Genomic DNA, 23,389 nt, shown 5'->3' on the forward strand with positions numbered 1-23,389 from the left:
TATTACTGAATAGCTGAATATTACTGAATAATTGATCATTACTGAATAACTTAATTGTTACTGAATATTTGATTTCTTGAATAATTGATATTTATGGATAACCAATCAATTGATCGATCTTGAATAATCGGTTATTATTGAATAATTGATTGTTACCGAATAACCGATTATTCTTGAATAAATAATTGTTCTGATTGTTAATAAACATTACTGATTGATTAATTGCTATTAAAATTAATAAATGATTTGAAATTTAAAGTAAACCAAAACATTGGTTGGAAAGTGAATGTTTGAATACTCATTAAGTTTGAATAGTTCAATATATATATAAAATAATAAGTTTTATAATTGCTTAAGTGTTCAGATTATAGAAATAACACCGAGTGTATACTCATTGTCACGGTTTGTTTCGCATGCGAGTTAAGTTAAGGCTAGACTGTTGAATCAGCATCCCAGGCCGATCCCGAATTCAATGAGGTAAAGTATGTTGAGTATTGATAATGGCATGTACCTAGGATGTTTTATGAGAGTCATTTAGGTTGTAGAAGTATTGATGAAATGAGTAAATTATGGTTGGCAACGGTATGTAGTATGAATTTTGAAATTTACTAAAAAATTCGTAGTGATTCTAAATTAGTCCCGAATGGAATTTACTGTTCATATTGGACCGTGAGGGCCCATTAAAGGGACGACATCTTAAAACTAGGATGTGTGTGAATATTTATTTTAATTAATGACCGAAATTGGACTGTACTGACTGGTAATGTCTCGTAACTCTGTTTCGACGATGGTATAGGGTTAGGGGATGTTACACTTTTAATTGTAGGAATCAAAGGAAAGTATCATAATACCTTGGCAGGCTTAGGACGGTGGCAACTACCATCAACTTGGTCATCTGTATATAACTCATTAGAAGATTGTCACCTTGAGCTTTTACATACATCACAACTTATCTTTTTACTAGCATCGCCCTAGAATAACATACAATCATTCGGGCATGCATCAATCTTCACATACCCAAGATTTAGTACAGAAATCTTTTTCTTCGCTTTATAGTATGTAGTCAAGATTGTGTTTCCATCTGTAAATGCTTTATTTAAAAACTCCAATAAGCATGTCAAAGATTTTGCTGACCATCCAAAAAGTGCTTTGAAGTGGTAAAGCCGAAGTAGGAATGAGACACATGAGAACTTGACACAACCAGGATAGAGCAGAATATTACAATTATTTAAAAGAGTAGTTGCTCTCTCCGTAATCCTTTGGGCCTCATTAACATCATAGTCCCGACCATTATTTTAAAACTCGCTTGAAACTCCATCAAAACTCTCATTAAGTGTTGGGATGTTGATACCTAGAGCATCCGTTACGAGGTCTCTTAAATTGGCTTTGTTGCCTTGTGACAATGTACAAATTGACGGAGAAGTTCTCACCGGTTGGTTGGCTTTCACCGATGTTCTTTCAATGGATTCTCCATGAAAAATCCAATGCTTGTATTTTTTTATTATACCATGAAGACGAAGTTGCTCACGCACAATATGTGGTTTGTGCAATATCCTATTATTGCAACGATGGCACGGACTATATATTATTTCGTTAAAAAGTGATTTTCCAATTGCAAATGATAGAAATCTTTCTAATCTAGCTAGGTGATTAATGCTAAATATTGAAGCATCCATCCAACTTTTATCAACCATCTATTAAAGTAATTAATATTAAAATAGAGTATCTATTAATGCCTAATCCTAAGGTCTACGTGTGAAAAGAGATGAGCTTTCTGGTGAAGTAACAATAACCAAAACTACCTAATCCGAAATAAAATAACAAATTTAAATATTAAAATAAATAACATTTATCTTTATGACAATTAAATAATATTTAAATTTATGATAAATAATATTTAAATTCCTAAATAAAATAGTCCAAACTACAAAGATAGAAAAATTTAAACCTAAATTTAAAAAACGAAAAAAAAAAAGGAAAAGAAAAGGGTCACTAACCTTCTGGTTATATCAAACTGGTAAAGCCAATATCACATATATCTCAATTATAGTAAAAAGGTATATGCCATTATTCATGCTTCGGGATCTTTAATTTAGCTTGAAAAGTTCACAAAAATTATATCATCAACAACAGAGCTCAAAAAAGCTTCATAGAAGGCAAGCTCAATGCCAATTAAGAAGGGCAAATAGATTGTAAGTAATGAAAATAACATTTCATCACTTATTCTTCAAATTGATAGTTCAAATTGTAGCATTCAAATTATAACACCCTACATAGCTAACAATCTCAGAAAAACAATTTTCAAGAAAACTAATATTTTTTTTTGGTTATGTACTCAATTTTAATGAGTTTTTACTTCCCAAAAAATTGTTTCTACATATTTAGCTACCCACAAACATCATCACTCGAAAACCAACAACAACAAAGAGAAAATTGTTTCCCCTTTTATATTGCTTTCAAACATTTCAAAAAAGAAGTAATTTTTCATTTTACTACTATTACTTTCCAATGGGAAAGGGGGTAGTAGTACATCACTTTTTCACATACATGCATGTATATACATAGAATAAATAGTATGAAAATCATCCAAAAAATTTTTTTTATAGAATTCTTGACTCTTCTTTTTTAATAAATAAGATTTCACTTTACGTCAATATATAGGTATAAAAATATAGAAAAGCATAGGAAGAGAACCCAAATTCATGAAAAGTAATGATCTTTAGATGAATTTTTACTCATGAAAAAAAAAAGACTAAGCAATATAAGAAAAACCCAGATAGTGAACAGAAGATAAAGAAGGTACCGTGACATACCAATGGATGGAGCAAGGGGTGGACAGCAGATACAATTGGTTTTCTTTGCCAACAGAGTTTGGAGTGAGAGAGAATAAATGGTTTTATGTAGGTAAGAATCAGTGTAATGCCGCATTAAATTAATTCTTTATCTGTAAAACTTTGACACAAATATATGTCTGCTTCAGTAGTTAAATGTTTTGGGTATGTGTATAAGGTATTGGGTTCAAGTCTCTCTTTTGTCAAAGTGTTATTTTAGATCTAAACTTTATCCTGGTTGAGTGGGCTTATATAAATTGTCTGTTAATCTATATTAGAATGAGCTTTCTGGTTTGAATGGTAAAGGAGTTGGTTTGGAGGTCTTGTGTTCAAATCCCTGCGTGCGTGAGGGTATTAATTTTTGGTTTCGGTTGGTTGAGAGAGTTCAAGTGGCCTTAAGATTCTGAGGTAGTTGAGGTTGTGTAGATAGTGGGGATGTTGGGATATTGTTAGATATTATTATCATTTTTATTTTATTTTATTTTTTTCCCAAAATTCCCTTCATGTTTCACGTTTTGACTTTTTTTTCCCTTGTTTCTTCTGTCTCTTCTTTTTCTTGTAATCTTCTCTTTTTGGGTTGATTTTTTCGTTCTTCGCTCAACGTTTCGGTTGTCATAATCATGGGGGTTTGATGTTCCATTTGCTTTTCGCTCGTTGTGGTAAGTTTTGTAAGTGGTTTCAGTTATTTTCGTTGTTTGTTTGGCGTGTGGGTGCTTATTAGGGGGTTTTAATCTTTGTAAAGGTTGCTATAGAGAAGGCGGTGTTGCAGTGGATTTTGCTTTAATGGATTGAATTGTGTGTGCGATCGTTTTAGTTAACGGTAAGTGTGAGCGCATTGTATGATTTAGCATTAATTATATTACAATTAGTTGTTTAAATATGTTCGGTATTCTGTTTTAGGTGTTGGTGGTCTCGGGAGTGATTTTGCTACGAAAACGAACCAGGTGTGTACCCCTTATACGTGAAAATTGAGTTTTGGCGAAAGTCAAAAACGCAGATTGTCGATGCCACACGGCCATGTGATTGACGAGGGCATGGTAGTGAACAAGACACGGCCGTGTGGTGGTGTGAGTGTGGTCGTGTAGGCCACACGGGCTAAGCCAAGTTGGGCTTGTGGGCCACATGGGCGTTTGGGCCCACACGAGCATGTGGGCCCATAAATCTAAAATTTTCCCTAAGGTCACACGGGTCGTTTCGATCGCCTGTGGGCCTACCGTAAGGTCGGTAAGGGCTAAACAAACCCTAATTTATGTGCTATGATATTTTGATAGACTGATCTGAGTAGGGTACTAAATGTATGACTGATTGTACTGTTAAGTGTGCCTGTTATCTATACACAAGTATGATAAGTATGATAACCAAGTATTTCATATCTGTATTTGGGGTGGGGTTTTATACATGGAGGAAATGTTCTGAATGACGACCTTCGCCTTTATTCTAGCAGCTTGGCTACGTATTTTCTGACACAATATGGTGTGTAGATATGGGTGGGTGTTTTTAACCCCACATGGTCTGATGGGATGATCGGATATGGTGTGTAGAGGATGGGGGTAGAATTTTGCATATCTGTACTGTTTACTTGTATCTGAAATGGACATGAGTCCGAAGCTGTATCTGATTGTATTTGAGGTTGTATGTATTGCATGCATATTTCTGTTGGGTTACACACTGAGTTTACGAAAACTCACATCTGTTTGTCTGTTCTGTTTAGGTAATCCACAGGCTTAGGCGAACCGGTGCGGTAGAGCCTCATGGTGACCATGAGTTTATAAATGGTTTATGATTATGATTTTATTTTGATTTTAAGGATTATTTTTGGAGTTTTGTAATAATTGGACTCCCGGACTATTCAATTTAATTTCAGAATTTGGATTTTTAGTTTAACATTTTAGTTACAACGGATATCTAAAACCATGGTTTTTACGAAATCAAGGGTTTTCCAAAATTACGAATGGGATTTTCAAAAATAACGTTTTCTATAATTTCCACTGTAAATCACGTTTTGGCAAACTAATTAATTAAATAACGTTTTTGACAATTGATATAAGAGAATATGAGATATAAAGCTGAAATGATATATCGTATCAACTTTGTTTTCAAAACCCATTCCTTGTGACGTCTCCAGATTTGACCATAACGTATAGGCCGAGTTTGGGGTGTTACAATCAATATAAGTTTACCAATTGACCACTAATCCTATTCCTTGTCACTATCATTTCAGTCTTTTTTATTAATTATTTATTATTCAAAAATATTTTATTTTCTTTAATTAAACTCTTTATTATTTAATATTATCATAATAATAATTTTAGTATTCAAACGTTGGAAATTTTTAATAATTTAGCTTTCATTTTTTAGTTAAATTTGATTATCAATTTTTTTAAAAAGTAAATTTATTTTTTAACCAAAATGTAAACTAAAACAATAAATTGTTAATAATATTTGGGTGATAACCCGCTAATCTACACGTATTTTATATTGACATGATACCATTTGTTATATATGTCATATCAGTAAATAATTTAAAATTATATTCATAAAATAAAAAATTAAAATTCAAAAAGTTATACAAATAGTTCATAAAAACTAAAAAATTAATAACATGGATTACCATAAATTACCATGTTTAAATTTTTCACATTTTAATTAGTTTTCATTAAAATAATAATGATTTGACTTTTTAAAAAGTATAATAATTAAATTTCACTGTTTTTAAAAGATTAAGAATTAGATTTAATTAAAATAAATAAATAAAAGCCAAATTTATAAAAAAATTAAACATTAAGAACTAAAATTTTCATTAAGACTTTAATATTTAACTCTTAATCTTCAAGCAAATACACAGAAATATGAAGATTCCATAAATATTATAACTTCTTTGTTAGAACTATCCATAGTCCCTCCCCAACCTGTAAATACGAGGATAATGCGCTTCAGCGTATTTGAACCTATGTTCTCCTACATTGGCAACAATACTTATACCGGTTAAGCTAATACTCAATCGACAAATTTAAATTTCTTAAAATAAAAGTAAAGTACTAAATTACAAATGTACGAAGAATATAATCCTTAGAGCATATTTGGTTTATATATTTATCTTTATAATTATAAAAAGGAATATTTCCCAAGTATTTTGGGTATGTTCTTCATATCAAATGTTTTGAGAAAATGCAAAGTGTCAAGCTTGGCATTGCTGCTTCAAAGAGAAATCATTTATCAAAAGCTCATAATTTATCTAACAATTCGATCCCTTTTACAAAATTCGATTGTTGCATTAAGGTTCCATCCAAAGAGAATAACAAAGATATTCTTTTCTTGCCCTAATTTTTTGACCTTTTAACCAAAGAAATAGAATAATAACAATAATATATATTTCCTCAAAATAAATACTATCGTTAGTGGCTAACATCTATCAACACGATTATTTTACAAAATAACAAATTTTTGTAGCCTATTAACAAATTATAATATGATTCATGAACTTAATATCTATAATCTTTAATATTTTGATTTAAATATTTCAATCAAAACATTTTTTACTGTCAATCATTTATGAATATATTTGTTACATAAATTAATTTTCCAATTTAAGTGTTGCCTTAGACATACTATTGGACAAAGCCAACTCTTATTTAAGTATTGCCTTAGGCATGCATATACCAACCTTTATACAAAGAGTTGGCCAAAGCATATGTTGACAAGTCTATCCCAACACTTAGAAAAGTGTTGGCATACTGTTGGACAAATCCGACTCTTATTGAAGCGTTGCCTTAGGCATGCATATCCCAACCCTTATACAAAGAGTTGGCCAAAGTGTATGTTAGCAAGTCTATCCCAACACTTAGGAAAATGTCAGCCCAAAAGTGTAGGCATAGTGTTGGATAAAGTCGACTCTTATTTAAGCGTTGCCTTAAGCATTCATATTCCAACCCTTATACAAAAAGTTGACCAAAGCGTATGTCGGCAAGTCTATCCCAACACTTAGGAAAATGTCGTCTTAGGGCTGGAAAAAGCCAACTCTTATTTAAGCGTTGCCTTAGGCATGCATACCCCAGCCCTTATACAAATAGTTGGCCAAAACGTATGTTGACAAGTTTATCCTAACACTTAGGAACGTGTAGCCCCAGAAGTGTCGTCTTAGGACTACACAAAAGCCAACTCTTATTTAAGCATTACCTTAGGCATACATATCCCAACCCTTATACAAAGAGTTGACCAAAGCGTATGTTGGCAAGTTTATCCCAACACTTAGGAAAGTGTCGCCCCAAAAGTGTCGTCTTAGGACTAGATAAAGCCAACTCTTATTTAAGCGTTGCCTTAGGCATGCATATCCCAACCCTTATACCAAGAGTTGGCCAAAGCGTCTGTTGATCAGTCTATCCCAACACTTAGGAAAGTGTCGCCCCAAAAATGTTGTCTTAGGACTGTTTTGTTGTAGTGGGAGAGAGTTGATTTTCATAATGTTTTCTCTTCCATAGTGAAACATACATCCATTCGGGCGCTTTTGGCCCTTGTTGCATCAAATAATCTTGAATTAGAGCAGTTAAATATCAAGACTGCTTTCCTTCACTATGACCTTGAGGAGGACATCTACATGCAACAACCTGAAGGCTTCAAAATTGAAGGTAAAGAAGATCATGTTTGTCTCTTACAAAAGTCTTTATACGGTTTAAAGTAGTCTCCTCGGCAGTTGTATAAAAAGTTTGACACATTCATGTTGAATATTGATTTTCTTGAAATAAGTGAAATAATTTATTATTATGAAATATATAATTTTTAGGTTATATGATAAATATATATTTTAATTATAAAAATTTATATGTTACATTTCACCCTTAATTTATAAATTTTCGCTTTATTCTAAAAAAATTAAATTTAAACATAAGTTTGTATAGAATAATATAATATTAAAATTAAATTAAATTAATTAAAAATATTCTCTATTAAGTGATAAGTAGTTTTATCTACTTAACATTTTTCATAGTTTTTGTAAAAAAAATTATGTAGGAATATTTTTATTTTAGATTACCAAACATGTGAAAAAATTAAATCATTCAAAGTATTAATTTTTTATTGATTTAGCTTTTTAAGGATATTCTCTTTTTCCGTCATTTGCTTCTTTTCTTTTGTTTTGCCTAATGACGATGCTAACCTTTGGGTTGGCTATCATTTGCCCCTTTTTTTTTTCTCCCACCAACCTTTTTTTTTTCTACTTATTCACTCTATGCTCTCTTTTTTCAATTTACATATCTATTTTTTAGGTATCTTTATTGTCTTCACAAGTGATGGACAGATGGCAGTGTCTATCGTTGTTGAAAAACCAGCCACTAACAAATTTCTTAGAAAGTGAGTGGCTGTTTGCCGACTTCTTAATTTGTTTCTGTTTTAAGATTTTTTTATAAATAATAAATGATTTCATGAGTTGATTTGGACCCATATTGTATTAAGTTTTATTTGTTTGTTTTCCATTATTTAATAAGTCTTCACTATTAGAAATTTTTGTCTACTTTTGTAACATGTTTTTTAGTTTTGCTTATGCATGAAGTCTTGTTTTTGCAAGTGATTTTAGGGATGATCTTGTCACCGTCTTCTCTAGTTTGGTGGAAGCTCGGTTCTTTTGCCTATTTTTTCCCCCCACTTTGGACCATTCAAGACTGATTTTCTTATCATATTAAGTGTTTGTAATCACTCCAAATATGTCTTGCTTGAGTTGTGACAGAGTCAATTGCCGACATGTCATAATATTCATTTGATGCTATAGATGAAGCTTTTGTTATGTTTATATAGAGCTTGTCCTTCGCTACCTAAGATGGGTGCTTCTTGATTTTTTCCCCCAAATTGTATTGTCGCTTTCACAAAATGAATTAATAAATTCCACTTTCAAATTTATTTTTCAAAAATTTATCAAACAAAGCCTAAATTTGGCAGTTTTTAAAATTCTATAATAAATTTTGAAAATAAATAAACTTTGTATTGTTAATGTTTTAATAAATATTTCAAATTTAATGAGATGAGAATTTCAAATTTCAAAATTAAAATTAAAAATTTTAGATTTTAGATTTTTTTATTTTTATTTTGAAAATTGAATAAAAAAGAGAGGTAACATTTATATGTATATTTTAATGATTCAAAATTAATTTATTGGATTTTTTAACAATAAGAAGTATGTTTGAAACATTTGTACTAGTTATAATTTACATATATTTTAAATTTTATAATCAACTCATACTTTTTAAAAAAAAGGAAAAGAAAAAAGAGTTGAAATATCAATTAATAAAATACAATCTGAAATGAGTTAGTTAAAATAATAAAGAAAGGAGAATTTTAAATATTTAGAAAAAAATTAATTATTTGTAGCAATTTTTTTAAAAAAATTGAAATATGAAGAAAGTGAGAGAGTAAATATATTTAGTGCAATGCACAAATTTATTATATTTAATATCGAAAGTATATTTAATAGGGTCATACTTTTTATATGGAATAGATTTATACCTTATATAAATTCGAAATAAATAATAATAAATGAAAATACTATTTAAAAAAATAAAGGATTTCATAAAAATAACATATTAAAAACTCTTTTATTTGTATGCTACACAATTTAAATTTAATTGGAAATATATATTTTTATTATGTTTTAAAGAATTTTTAATTTTATAGTTTAAACTTTTATTTCAAACTATTTTAAAGTTTGAAAACATTTTAAAAATTTTATTATTAATTTTGATTGCAAAGAGTTTAATTTTTAACATTATTATTAAAAATAAAATATGTTAATAAATATTATAAAAAGTATTTTAACATATAGTTATTACATATATCTTACTTAATTAAATAATAGATTTATTTTATTAATTAATTCTTAACTCGGTTGATATCGATATTATTGTTAGTATAGGAGGACATGAGATTGAGCATATTGATGCGCATTAATCCTCTTATTTAAAAGTTGATGAAAAGTTATAAGTAATTTTAAATATTATATTAAAATAATAATTTTATTATTATTTAATTTTATGTAATTTATGTAATTTAAACAAGCAGGACCCACATCATTAATTTAGTCAATTTGCTTATGTGTAACTCAAAGAAATATACTATATGCCATCATGTAAACTAGAATTTCCTAAATGTCTATGTACTTATATATATATATATATATAGTATTAGATTCTAATAATTCATATTTTTATTCAACATAAAATTATTTTAACTTATAATATACAATTTAATACAAATAGAAATTTCAATAATTTTATTATTTTAATGTTAGTTTATTAATAATATTATATTATTTTAGTTTATAAAATACTATTTAAAACCATATTTAATATAAATTTTAATTTTTGTAAAATATTTTAATAATTTTAATTATTATTAAAAGGCTTAATTCTCAATTTGGGCTTTGAATTATGTCTCTCTTTTTTTCTTTCTTTTTTTTCACTTGGTACCTAAATTTTTTTATCTTGGATTGATACTTAAACTATTATTTCATCATCCAATTTAATACTTTTATTTGTAACAATGTTAAAAGAACCGATTGCCACGTGGTGCCAGTCGGAATATATCATGTGCCACATCCAATCAATCAAAATGTGTCACACGAAAAATAAATTTATTTAAAATAAATATATTTTGACCAACTATTGAATGTCTATGTTGCACTATTAGAATGTACCACGTCACCTTTATTTTAAAATTTAATATTATAGATAATATATCGATTAAAAAGTAAAAAAATATTATATAATACAAATAATTCAAAAAATTTTAAAGAATTAAAACAACTAATAAAATTTTAAAATATATAAATATGAATTTTAAAAATAAATGTTATATAAAAATTGAAAAAATTTAAAATGGTATTTAAATTTTAAAAATTGCAAAAAAGTTAAATTTTCAAAAATATGTATTCGAAAAATTTGGTCATAAATTTTATTTTTTTCAAAACTCTAAATTCTAAAATTTCAAAACCATATATTTAAAATTCTAAAATTCAAAACAAATTTTTAAAGTCGCTTGTGGAATAAAAAGGTACACAATGAGTGTACTAAATACTAACCCTATATCTAAATTTCGAATTAGACAATGTTCAACAAAGAAATGTAAAGTTTCAAATTTTTATAAATTTAGAGTTTTTGAAAAATAAAATTTATGAAAATTTTTCTAGAATATTATTTTTGAAGAAATAGTTTTTTGGTAATTTTTAAAAATTAAATACATTTTAAAATATATTTTTATATAATATTTTGATTATTTGTCCAAATTTATATTTATATATTTATATTTTTTTATTTTTAACCCTTCTTCAAACTTTTTGAATTATTTATATATTATATATGATTTTTTTTACGTTTTAACCAATATAATATATAATATTAATTTTCTTTACCGTGCTATGCACAGATTAACTATATGTATTAATTAAATTATTTTAATTTTTAAAATTTTATAATATTTCGTTAATAATATATGACAATGAAATTAAAATATAATTTTTAAAAGTAATGGTAAACTTAAAATACTTTTTAGACAGCTTTAAAATTTACAATGACGTAAAATTGTAAAAAATAAAATGTTTTTAAAAAGCTTATTGGAAAATTATGATTGAAAACATATTTATTTTTAATCAATTTTATGTTATTTTAAATTTCTAATTTAGGTATTTTATAATATAATATAATTTAGATTATAAAAAAGTAAATACATTTTAATTAATAATATAAAAAATACTAAGAGAGTTAAATTACCTTATTAAATGGTTTTAGAAGTATAATAGATTAAGCCATGTATAATGTTAATACATTTTATTTTAAAAATAATCATTGTATTTTTAAAATTCTTGAAATGATGAATTATTTAATACTGTTGTGATTTAGCGATTAAGTGATAATGCTGTAATCACCTACTTTGAAACCCAAATCATATTTAAAATAACTTATTGTTAAAATATCACTTCAGCTGGAAGCCTAAATTTGCAGGATGTACCATCTACATGTACTTATATCAATTATTATATCAATTCAATAGGGCCAATGAAAAATATTAGGTGGTAATTAAGTTTATTTAAAATAAAATATTAATTTTAAAATTTTAAAATAAAAATATTATAATATTAAATATTTAAAATATTTTTATTTTGATCAACTATGGACCGGCATTGGTTGACCCACAGCATAGTATTATTAGAATACGGTATGTGTCCTTTTAAATTTTTAATACTATATATTATATTGATTAAAATTCATATATAATATAAAATTTTTAAAAATTTTGAAAATTAATGTTTTTATAAAATTATAAAATGTACAATTGTAAATTTTAAAAGTTAAAATAATTTATAAAAATTGAAAATTGTTATACTAATTTAAAAAAAGTAACTGCAAAAGAAGAAGAAGAAGAAATTTAATTACTTTTTAGAATTTTATAAATAAATTTTAATTTTAAACCTTTTAAATTTTTTATAATTTTTACAACAATTTTATTAATTTCAACTATTTTTTCAATTATTGTAAATTTGATTTTTATAATTTTTTACAATTCATATAATTTTTCTAGATTTTTATATATTTATAAATTTTATATATTTATTTCTATTTTTATATCTTTTAGTGTGTATATACATTTAATAAAAAAATTAAATAAAAATGGTATGTAGCATTTTTTTAATTGGTTAACGTGGGTAAAAGAAAAACACTAAAGAATATAATAAATACATACTTTAGGCAATCATGAAAATGTAAAAGTGGGAAAGTTAAGAGAAGCACCACTACGCTTACTAATAGGGTGGAGCTTTTTATTTTCTGCTTTCACTTTTCATCAAGACGAATTTTTGATACAAGTCTAATTGCAGTAATGGAATCTGCAGGGTCAATCCTGTAGGAATTTTAACCCCAAAAAAACTGTTCACATTTATATATCTCATTTTTAAAGAGAGAATGTAGTTTCAAATATTAAAAATAATGTGATTGCAAGAGACAATAATCAACCAAATAGAAAATGCTTTGTTTTATATTTATTATTCCTATCCCTATCCTTTACAGCCATAGTTTGAGTGTAGTAATGTAGGCTTAGTCAAATAAGATGGCGCCCGGCCACAGCTAATTATGGGAGTGGACTTGACTTTGGTTATTGTGTCTGGTCTGTTTTGGTATCAAATTCCAAGTCTTCTGCCCATCCCATGGCCCCCTCTGAACCATGCAGTTTTAGGACTATGACCAAACAGACGTTGTCTCATTCTAATAAACTCCAATTTTCCACTAACATACGACGACTAACATGCAATTGCGGTTTCAGTGGCTCCCACCCCCACCTCTCTTTCATAGGATTACGTATACCACAACCTTTTTACCATCCCCTTCAACTATCCATTTTTAGATTTTTTATGCCCTAACTTTGTTTAACTTTTACATGATTTACATTTGTTTAATTTTATATTTTATTAGTTTTAAATATTTTTAAAACCATAATTACTTGTTCAAAATAAATTCATTAAATATATTTTTCCAAATTTCATTAATTAAATACAGAACGAAAAATATTATCCTATACAAAATTTTAAGTACATGAAAAATGCAATTATATTATTTTTTTATAAACATAAAATCCAATTATTGTCATGCATATTATCATCTTATACACTAATGGTAATTTGTTCTCAATTTCACAAGCTGCTGATTATGAAGCTACTATATATCTTATTTGTTTCTTATCTTTTAAATCTGTCAACTATAAACATGTGACAACATCTTCACTTTAAAATCCCCTTTATCAATGTATAACATATAATATGCATATTTTAAAAAGAAAGTGGGTTGGGGAAAGACTAAACCTAGGAAAGTTAATTTTAAAATTTTAAATGAGATTAAATGATATGATTTTGGTGTGTACTGATAAAGTTATCCAAACATTTCATTAGTGGGATGCTGCATGCTTGGAACTCATTAATGATTTTACACAAAACTGAGATTGGGATGTTCTAAATGCAGTCAAAATCAAAGCTACAAAACATAATCAATAAAAATCACAGTAATAATTACTATTATACAGGATGAGAATGCAAACCTCATACTCAAGATAGCCAATAACCCAAAAGTCCCAATTTATAAACACAAAACTTCATGTAATATATAATTGCTAAAATTTATTAACAACACTAGACAATAATGGCTTTTTTTATTATAAAAATTCCCAATATTTTTTATTATTTATGAAAATGATTCACCCTAAAAATTATGTATGTAAATGATTCGTTTTGATCAACAAACTTCGATACCATTATTGCCATTACCGGCACCACCCATCACAATCACCCAATGATTGGCCTGTGAAATTAAAAAATAATTTTTTTTTTGGGTGTCGCCGTTGACATAACAACACTAGTATGTGTATTTGTAAACCCGCTTAAAAATATTGATATTCTAGAGAAAAAAAGAAAAAATATATATTTTAATGGGTGTCATCGTTGCCATTGGTGGCGATAGTGTTTTTATTTTGAAAAAATGAATGTTGATTGGTGTCGCCGTTACCCTTGGCGACATCCGTCTGATATTTTTTTAAAAAAATGTGAGGCTAAAATGAAAAAAATAAGAAGATGGAATCGAAGCCTTGAGGAGATAGGCTTTGCAATGGATGCAACGGCAACAAGGTGGATCATTGGTCGAGTGAAATAAAGAAAGGAGATCAGGAAGCAATTGGTCGGTCGAATCATATGAAGGGACGTTTGCTTGCTTGCAAAATGAGATTTGGAGTTGGGCTATTAAATCTTCAAAGAAGAGAAATAGAGAAAAGAGGGGAAGAGAATATGAAAGAAAACTATAAAAAAGATAATGAAACCGGAAAAAAAAAATGAAGGGAAGAAAACAAATTAATGATGTGGGGATGAAAGAGGCATAATGATGACAGAGGATAGAGGAAGAAGATGAAAGGGTAAGGAGAAGAAAGAGGGGATGAATACAACAAAGAAAGAAGATGAAAATGTAAAGATAAAATTAATTAATAAAAAAATGAAAGTCGCTAACAATTGACAATTAATTAAGGCATTTACTTCTCTATTTTCTTTCCTTTCCAAGGTGCATCCCTTTCCCTCCCATTTGCTTTAACTTCTTTCCTCTTTACCTTTTCATCTTCCTCTTATTTATCTATTGCATTCATCCGCTCTTTCTTCTCCCTTGTCTCAACAGTTTTCCTCTTTTTTTTACGATTTCAAGTTTTTATTTTCATTGTTTCATGGAAGATCAAGCTAGTTCAAGTTCAAGAGAAGTTATAATATTTAGCGTGACTTTCACTCTTGGAACTTCCATTCTTCATTCATTGTGTCTGCTTTCGTTCTACTCTTCTCTTCAACTTTGCTCATTTCTTTGTAATTAAAGCAATATCGAATTTTTAGGGTTTTAAACAACCATAAATAGTGTTGCCAAAAGCAATGACGACCTGAAAAATACTATTTAAAAAAAACACTGGTCTCGTCGTTGTGATTGGCAGCACCTATTAAAATATATATATATATTTTTTTTGCAAGGAATACATGTATTTTAAATGAGTGGGCATGTGTATTGATGCTAGTGCCACCAATGTCAACAACAGCACCCAAAGAAATCATTTTTTAATTTCATGGCCAATCATTAGGTGATTATGATGGGTGGTGTCGCCAATGGCAATGACGACAGTTAGGTTAACTGTTCAAAATGAGTTATTTACATACATGATTTTCAGGGTGGGTTATTTTCATAAATAATCAAAAGTTTTAGGTCATTTTTATAAAAACCCTAATAATTAAGAGGAAGAACCAATAAAGGTATTAGAGGGATAGTTCAGTCAAATCAAGGAAAAACATTCCAACTAACAACAGATTGGCCCTTATGAATTCTCAAGAGCAACAATAATAGAGACAACACATTAGCCCTTATGCATTCTCAAGAGTAACAACAATTGAGACAACAATGGGCAAAAAGATAAAGAGAGAAAAGTTTCATAAAAGATAGTATCTCTAAGAAAACCCAAGATATTCTTCTAAGCTTTCACCGCCATCCTTTCACTAACTTAAGAATCAAGAAGCATCAAGAAGCACAAGTTTTGACACTTTATAATTCTTCATTTGTTTTATAGGCCTAAAGCCTTTACTAACCTGAGAACCATCTCTTAGCCCATCATCCACTCAAGGACGTAAACATTTGGTGTCGTCTATGATAATCGAATGGAAAGCCATAAATCCTACCATTGCAACTAACTCCCTCTTACCTAATTTTGAATCTAGCTTTTATTAGATCCAATAATGTAAACCCAACGCATGTATGTTATCAAAGCCTTTTATATTCTCCCTTAGCATCTACAACTACATTGTATAGAAACACCTATTCTAGATGATTGTATCATCATTGAGGAACACAACTTTTTTCATTCATTCATAATCGATGTTGTAAGACCATATTGTCGAAATCTCATAAGCTCGGATCAATATACAACTTCAGTTAATGTTGTTCCTAAAGAAGCCTTGGTCTTATAGGATCTTAACCACTAAGAGCATGTTCAATCAAGAGATCAACCAACCAATGAAATAGAATTATTTAGACTTAACCAATATGACCTTGAATGTACTAAGAGCATAGTTGATGTCTCTATCCCTACTACAATTAGTCTTGAGCGGCCATGATAATTGCTGCCATCTGAATTAAAAAGAGAAACCAAGAAGTTTCAGAACAAAAAAGATGGTATTGTGTCGCTTAGGGAACAAGTGTAGGTTTATTTGAGTGGTCTTAAAAGGCCTTCAAGGATACCATGATGTTTAATGCTGAGAAATGGCACCATAGATATTTTGTTTGATGAGGAGGATATAACTTTGCGTGAAAGAGATGTTAAGGTTTCTACAAAGGGTCCTTTATCCTAAGGTTTGTTTCTCCAAATGAGTGCACAAGCTAATTGATAAGAACATGGAGTACAATAATTGTAAGATTACTTGGTCAAAAGATTAAATATAAAGCATTTTTTGGAAGAATTAAGTCGTTGTGGAATGTTACAAGTCACATCCAACTTGTGGATCTTAACAATAATTATTATTTGGTGAAATTCTCATCATCCCAAGACTACAACAAAGCTCTGACAGGTGGTTCATGGATGATTTATGGCCATTACCTTATAGTTCAACCATAGAGTAATGATTTTTCCGCTAGGGATATCCATTCATCCAAGATGGTTATTTGGGTAAGATTGCTCAGTTTTTCTTAAAATTACTACTCTAAGAGCTTGGTAAGGGCTATTGCAACGTTTCTAGGTAAAGTGGTTGAAATATATTACAAAACCAAAAAAGGGAAGAGAGGAAGGTTTGCGAGGATGTTCATTATATTTTATCTAAATAAACACTTACTTTCTCTATTGGGATTGATGTCCATAGACAAGGTGTACAATATAAATGATTGCTTATTATTTGTTACAAATTTGGTAGCTGTGATCACATCAAAGAGGATTGTACGAAAGGAAATAAAGGCAAAAACAATGTTCCTATTGAGCTTCAAGATCAGCCTTTGTATGGTCTTTGAATGCAAGTCATCGATCAAAAGAGATGACCACCGTCGAACTCAGGGAAAGTGAACTTTCATTAAATGTAGTAGCTACTTCGAGTTAATTTCGCACTTCAAGAGCTTGTTTTCTAGCCAATTTAGTATTTAATATTGCATTTCAGTATTTAGGACTTAGGATTAAAATTTAACAAAAATAATTATTTTTAACACATTTCTAAGTGTTAATGACTTATTAGGCTGACACCCTAAACTGCGGTAAGATCTGTGGAATGTAAGACACGAAACATAACAAAATAAAACTTCAATTTATTATCATACATCATAGAACTTAACGTAATTCCTTTCAAGGATTAACCAGATTATTTGCAAATAACCTAACATTCATATACATGTCACTTAGGCCAACTCAATTAAATCAAGAATCTACCCCAACGTTTGGCGGATTGTGTGACCTTCTTGCTGATCCAATCAACAAGCTCTAAATGTTACAAAATCTACAAGAAAAAATATTTAGAATACTTAGTAAGCCTACAAAAATTCGATAGTTACTTACCTGGCATAACAATATTATGATAATTTAATATGCAAATATTGTTTACCTACTCGCCAACACAATTCGCCAACAAGGTGAGTGCATATATTTCATTACAAATGATATCTTGAGTAAGCAATTTAATACAATGCCTTTCTTCATATCTAATCTAATCTCAACCCTATTGTTGATGTGGATTCTCATTATAGAAATTAATTCTTTGATTTTCTCCTATTTCTTAAATTGTAAATTTCACATTTCACATGCTTTATATTACCCGATGAACACTGTAAATGATATCCTAAGTAAGCAACTTAATACAATGCCCTTCTTCATATCTAATCCAATCTCAACCCTGTTGTTGATGCAGACTCTCATTATTGAAATTAATTCTTTCATATTCTCCTATTTCTTAACTTGTAAATTTCACATTTCACATGCTTTATATTACCGATGAACACTATAAAAGAACTGAAAACACAAGTATACTTCACGTAAGAGGCTCATTTGAGTTAATCACATACAGAGGTGTTAGGCTACCTGTCCAGGATAAACCTTTATCGACATAATGAAAGCCTGGCCAGGACTATATATACATGGAAGGTTACAAGTCTAGGCTAAACCTTTAAAATAACATCAGATTACCAGTCTAGAGTCACATGTATCTTCGAGTCTGCAAAAAAGCTAGAGGTCGGAATCATCAAGAAATAACATGTAACCATTGTATGAGTCTTTTACTAGTTCATCGGGATGCTGTCATTCTGTAATTTCATTCACATTCCTTCATACATAACTCAATATTTCTTCTATATTTATATTTTGCAACCAACTAGTTTTCAAATTTTAATTATACAATTTAAGAACAAAATAAAAAGAAAGCTAAATAATGTTCGTATTGTATGAACTTACTCGACAGAATTATCACATGCCACACCAAATTTTACTCAACAACTTTTCCTTTTTCGCGGTCTTCTCTTAGCAGATCCAAATTTTGATCTATAACATAATTCCAATTTAATTTTTATTAACCAACATCATTCATCAGCTTATGAAACACATAAGTCAGTTCATTTCCATCGCTCTAGCTTCCTTTAAACCTACCACTTAAATAATTAAGCCCTTTACAACAACGTTTTATAGAAATCTTAAGTTGATTTCGAAATGTCTCTGTTTTAACTATTATTCAAAACTAACATATTTCTAATTCACCAAGTGACCCTTTATCATAGCTTTTCATATAATCTAAACATTTAACATCACGAATGTCAAGCATTCAACAATGGTAATCTTAATAAGTCTTTAATAGTTTTGAAAATAAACACCACTATTAGCTAAACTGAAGCATGATAAATTCAAAAACATCAAATTCAAGCAAAATAGACTTGAATTAGCTTACCATGCAAGAACACAAAGCTTGGACAAGTTTTTCTTAACCTAACAGGGAAAAAAACTCAAATGGAAAGGATGAAGAAGAGAATAATGAAGTACTTCTTTTCATTCACCAAGCTATAATATATATATATATATATGTCTAATCTAATTTATTAATTAGGATTAGCATCGTTACAGGTAATGTAACAACCAACACCTGCCCGACCAGTAACTATGAAATTGGTTGAATTATCAATTTGGTCCCTAAATGATTATCATATTACCACTAGCAAAAGAAATTCATAGTAGTTAACTTTTACCACATTTATGATTTCATCCCTATACTAAAATAAGTTATCCAATTAATCAAATTAACAAACTAGAATTTCATATAACACTATAATAGACTAATAGATATTAAATGTTAAAACTTACTGACTCCATCATCAGTAAATAGGGTTCTGAAACTGCCATTTCTAGTACCACTAAAAATGGGTTGTTATGCTTTATAATGGAGTCAACAATATAACTCTGCTTGACATTTATCCACACTATGGCTCCACTGTTTAGGACAAAAAACATAACTTGATATCGATTTCCTCAAATCCCAAAATGTTTGGAAGTCAAAATTAGTATATCTAATGAAAGTTAAATCCCCTCCAAAATATACTAGCATATAATCTCTTGTTCTCTGTAAATACTTGAGTATATGCTTAATTATTTTCGAGTGTCTTGGACCAAGATTCATCTGATATCGACTCACAAATCCTGTTGCAAAACATATATCTAGATGCGTAATAACATCACACATGAGACTTCCTACTGCTAGAACATAAGGAACATTTCTCTTATGCTATTTTTCTTTCGTTGTCTTTGGACAGTTCTTTTAAGAAAAAGATGAAAGCTCAATACAGATGATTGTATACCTTTCTTCAAATCGGCCACATCAAAATGTTCCTCAATGAGTAGCATGTCATTAACATATAAAAACAGAAAGGTCACATTTCCATCCACAATATGTTTATAAATGACAAGTTCATCAACATTTTGCTCAAATCAAAAAATTTTGGATCAGATTCTTAATTCCATAAGTCGGATACCTACTTAAGTCCATATACAGACCTTAACAATTTGCAAACTTTTTGTTCGTTTCCTTTAGCTATATATTTGGTAGGTTGCATTATATGGATACTTTCTTTAAATGGTCATTCAAAAACATGTCTTAACATTCATTTGCCAAATCTTGTAATCAAGACTCACCGCAATGGATAATATAATACATATGAATTTGAGAATCACTACTAGAAAGAAGGTTTCCTCGTAATCAATACCTTTTTTCTCTATGTATCCTTTTGGTAGAGATAAGTCCCTCATAAGAGTTAATCCTTTAAATATAGTTCCAAAATTTGCTCCCATCGAATCGATAGAGCTAAGTCTCTCATAGGATCTAATCCCTTAGAGAATATAACACAGTCAAAATAACATAATTTCTCCAAAATTGCTCCACTTATCAATAGAGCTAAGTCCTTCAGAAGACCTAATCCCTTCAGGGATAGAACATAATAGTCAAATAACTTGATTTCTTTTAAATTTATTCACATTAATTTGTAAAGTTTAGTCCCTTAGAGGACACGCCATTTTTTAAGGGACGTAACACAATTAAATAATTCAACCCTTTTCCAACTCACTCCTCTCTTAATAAGCTTAAACCTTTAATTACCAAAATGAAACCAATAAATCTCTTTCTTTTCTCTATTAGATTTTCATCGAGTCACTTTCTAACATGTCTCAAACCTAAAAGGGACATATCCTTATACATGTTAAAAATGTAGACTTTAGGCTCAAATAACTAACAAAAAAAAAAGGGCAACAAGTAACTATCTAAACACAACAATGACAACTGATGATAATTAGGTAACAGAACCAACAAAGAAGCTAGAGGCATAGTCTTGTTAGATCAAGGGCTCACACTCTAACCAACCACACATAGGACTCAAGAGCAATGATGATAGAGGCAACAAGAGGCAAAATGATAAAAAGGTGGAAGGTTTTCATAAAAAGAAAGGGCTAAAAAATCTAAGATACTCTTTTAAACTCTGATCACCTTTTTTTTTTTTTATCGACTTAAGTATTGTTGAGTGTTGTATTACTTAAGCTTTTGCGCCTCTACAATTCTTTCTTTGTTTTGAGGTCTGTAGCCTTTACAAAAAACCAACTCTTAGTCAATCCTACTATCATGTACAAAAAAATAATAAATTATTATTTTGGTCTTGGATATATGAAGAAATTAGTGACAACCCCTAATTCGTAATACCCCATAGATAGTTCGAACTCTATAAGAGCAATACTCAATTTTTGCTCCAATGGTTTGTAGAGGAACCCTACCTTCTCGGATCCATTCGACACGTGCGATTTCTTTTCCGTCGATACGCCTTGCAATTTGTATTTGAATTCCTTTTGTATCCGCTTGCTCAGTTAATTCAATAGCCTTTTTCATTGCCTTTCGAAATGAAACTCGATTCTTTAATTGTCCGGCTATAAATTCGGCAAGAATATTAGGGTGCCCATAAGGATTTCCAAACATTTATGTAATCGACAAATGTAAAGTTAAAATAATAAAAATCAAATCGTTTCAATCCTCACTATAAATTCTACCCTTTCTATCTCTCCTAATATGAGAATCCAAATTTTAACCTCCAACTTCATATCATAAGAGTTCAAAGATTGTGCATTGCTTATCTCTTTTGATCCCTTATAATCATTTTTTTAAATGGGATTAATCATTCAATTGAGAACAAATACTTTGTTGAATTTGATAATATATTAAACTATTCTTTTAAGATTTGAATATTTATTTCTTTTTATTTATTTATTGATAGAAAATTGATATAAGAGATTGAGGTAATGTAGTTTGAATCCATGTCAAATAAATGTCTAAGTTTTAACTACTGCTCTATATAAATCAAAATAATTTATTATATTTATTGAATCATATATGTTCTACGTACTATTTATTTAGTATCAAAGTGATTTGTTTTATTATTTAATTTCTCTCCTGAACCAATTAATCTAACCAATTGGATTGGTTAACCTTAAATTGATATACAGGTGAAATCAAGGATAATAAAAAATTATAAAATTTTATAAAAGTTAAAAATTTTAAAAAATTAAGGCTAAAAGAAAATTTTAGCATTTAGGCAAGGGGCAATTCCCAATTCGGTGGCTATAAGTCAAACTAATTGCGTTTCCAAAAATGAGTTTTAGTTTTCTAATTCAAAAGAAGAAAAAGATAAGATATTGAAACATGTGTACGGTTTTCAGGTGATGGTTATCTTATTTTCTTTACTTTTTAATGCATAATAATTAGTTTATGGAATCATTAGTTTTTAATGAAAGAATAATAATCATGGGCTTGAAATAGGCTCTTTCCCATGCTCATGACCTTATCTAGTCTTTATGAGTTTTAATGCATAATATCTTTTCTTAAAGACCATTATAACTCGGCTAACACATTATTTAATTTTCTCCTTCAAAATTGGATTTGGGTAAATTAGATTGAACCAAAAATATATTAAACATTGAGATAAAATTACATTATGAAAAGAAGTAGGTGAAAGCATTACTAGAAAGAATAAAGATGGGATAATTTAAAATATGAAATATTATATAAGCCCTTCTCACCACATTAAATATAGGACTAATCAATAAAACTAAAACATGCCAATATTTGTCAGCTCCATCTCTCCCATTGCTTGTTTTTTTATGGACCAAAAAGGAAAAGCTTGCACAAAGTTGTTGGGAAGATTACACGACGAGTTTCGCTTCTACATTATATAAGTCCTTTAGAATATAAAAAAGTGTAAAACTTGACAACAAACTCATGTATCGGACATCCTCTAATTCTTCCAATCCTTTGGTCAGAAAAGTTCAGTCATTTTAGTCCACATTAGATGGAATCAATGAATTATTTAAACTTTGAAAGTATGAGAATATCCATGAAACAACCAGCACAGATTCATAACATAACTCTTTTTCTTTTTCAATTACAAAAGAGCTAAGAAGTTGTTGTAAATATGGTGCAATAGAATTAAAGGATTTGGGAGAGATGAAGTTAATGTTTGCAGCTGACATGGAAAAAG

Source organism: Gossypium arboreum, chromosome 11 (genome assembly GCF_025698485.1).
Source record: "Gossypium arboreum isolate Shixiya-1 chromosome 11, ASM2569848v2, whole genome shotgun sequence".
NCBI lineage: Eukaryota > Viridiplantae > Streptophyta > Magnoliopsida > Malvales > Malvaceae > Gossypium > Gossypium arboreum.